Below are 2,267 nucleotides of genomic sequence, written 5' to 3' on the forward strand. Positions count from 1 at the left end.
CTCAATCAAGTGTTAACCAACCAACCCGGCCAAGGCAGCCAACAGGCCGGCACCCTACAGCACCGACCCGCCATCACCACCTCAACCGTTGACCATGCAAGTGGCCTCGGACAACAGGTGACACCCGAAGTACATCCGAAGAACGTATATCAAGTGTTTGCTCACCAAGTCCTCAACCAACCCTAAGTACCCGGAGGTACCCAGAGTGTTGGATCCGCCAACCCGTCCCGGCACCCCAAGTCCTTGCGAACCCAAAGTGTTTGCCCGGTAGGGCCATTGTATCACAACGCTTGCTACCATGCAAGTGGCCTCGAACAAGGTGACAGGGGTATCTTCACCAAGTTCTCAACCAACCCCAAGTACCCGGAGGTACCCAGAGTGTTGGGTCCGCCAACCCGTCCCGGCACTCCAAGTCCTCGCGAACCCAAAGTGTTTGCCCGGTAGGGCCATTAGACCACAACGCTTGCTAACCATGCAAGTGGTCTCGGACAACAGGCGATACCCGAAGTACATCCGAAGAGTGTATATCAAGTGTTTGTTCACCAAGTCCTCAACCAACCCCAAGTACCCGGAGGTACCCAGAGTGTTGGATCCGCCAACCCGTCCCGGCACTCCAAGTCCTTGCGAACCCAAAGTGTTTGCCCGGTAGGGCCATTGAATCACAACGCTTGCTAACCATGCAAGTGGTCTCGGACAACAGGCGATACCCGAAGTACATCCGAAGAGTGTATATCAAGTGTTTGTTCACCAAGTCCTCAACCAACCCCAAGTACCCGGAGGTACCCAGAGTGTTGGATCCGCCAACCCGTCCCGGCACTCCAAGTCCTTGCGAACCCAAAGTGTTTGCCCGGTAGGGCCATTGAATCACAACGCTTGCTAACCATGCAAGTGGTCTCGGACAACAGGTGACACCCGAAGTACATCCGGAGAGTGTATATCAAGTGTTTGTTCACCAAGTCCTCAACCAACCCCAAGTACCCGGAGGTACCCAGAGTGTTGGATCCGCCAACCCGTCCCGGCACTCTAAGTCCTTGCGAACCCAAAGTGTTTGCCCGGTTGGGCCATTAGATCACAACGCTTGCTAACCATGCAAGTGGTCTGGAGTATAGGTGATACTGACATACCACCGAGATGGTACATCTAGTATTGGGTCACCAAAACCAAACCAACCCCAAGTATCAACCCGGCATACTCAGAGTGATGGATCCGCCAACCCGTCCCGGCACTCCAAGTCCTTGACGAACCGAAAGTGTTTGCCCGGTAAGGCCATTAGATCACAACGCTTGCTACCCCACGGCGAGCTAAACATGCAAGTGGTCTTAGGCAACAGGTGACACCCGAAATTCATCCGAAGATGGAATATCAAGTGTTTAATCACCAAGCCAGCATCCAAACACCAAGTACCCCGGGAGGACCCGATGCGTTGCGACCATCTCCAAGTTCTTGACGAACCCGCAGTGAAAGGCGGTAAGGCCTCTGGGCCGCAACGCTCGCATGTGTTAACCCGCAAACACCACTGACCGGTCGGTCCACCGCAAGGGTGGGTCCAACTAGTCCACACACGGTATGCCGCATGTGCCCCCCGGGGGGAGCACACCGCACACAACCACCAAGCATGGGTCGCCTGAAAGGATCGAAATGTACATCTCTCTTCAATGCGTAGCGCCCAGCCTGCAAACCCGTCGTTTTCGGGTGGTCTTAGGAGTCGAAACTATTCTTGGAAGATCGGAACGATCTTGGAATTCGAAGTATTTAGAGCGTCCGTGTTCCCGCGTGAGGCGGAAGTACGAGGAGAAGGCGTGCTTGTGGTGTCTGTGGTGGTGTTTACTGATGTCTAGCTTCAGCTTATTTATTTATTTAAATAGAAGCGAAGATGTCAAAGTAGCGTCGAAGCAGCAGCGGTAGCACAAATGATTCAAGTATGGAAGTTGACCAAAGGAACACAAACAAACTAGCGTATGGGCAATGGAAGGTATCAGTGAGTTAAACCACACGCGGGCTAACAGCCCGTTAACCGAGTCCAACGGTACATATTGGACATTGAAACAAAGTAGTCGCAAGCCAGATGTGACGATAACAACCGCAAGGTACATAAGCCTCAGTTCATGTGTGACAACCCCCTGAATTTAAGCATATTAATAAGGGGAGGAAAAGAAACCAACCGGGATTCCCTGAGTAGCTGCGAGCGAAACGGGAGAAGCTCAGCACGTAGGGGTGGCGGCCTGTCCGTCTATCCGATTCCGTGTACTGGTGCGTCTCACTATCCG

General features: G+C 53.2%; 1 non-coding gene across 1 annotated transcript in view; it reads left to right on the forward strand.

The window, feature by feature from the left end:
* The first annotated feature begins 2,093 nt into the window (after positions 1-2,093).
* The window catches only part of LOC131292012 (large subunit ribosomal RNA), a 4,091-nt gene continuing 3,917 nt past the window's right edge, over positions 2,094-2,267 (forward strand). Inside the window, exon 1 of the ribosomal RNA XR_009189737.1 lies at positions 2,094-2,267. This exon is cut by the window's right edge and continues 3,917 nt beyond it. This is a non-coding gene — a ribosomal RNA (large subunit ribosomal RNA).

Source organism: Anopheles ziemanni (genome assembly GCF_943734765.1).
Source record: "Anopheles ziemanni chromosome X unlocalized genomic scaffold, idAnoZiCoDA_A2_x.2 X_unloc_25, whole genome shotgun sequence".
In the NCBI taxonomy this organism is placed as follows: Eukaryota; Metazoa; Arthropoda; class Insecta; order Diptera; family Culicidae; genus Anopheles; species Anopheles ziemanni.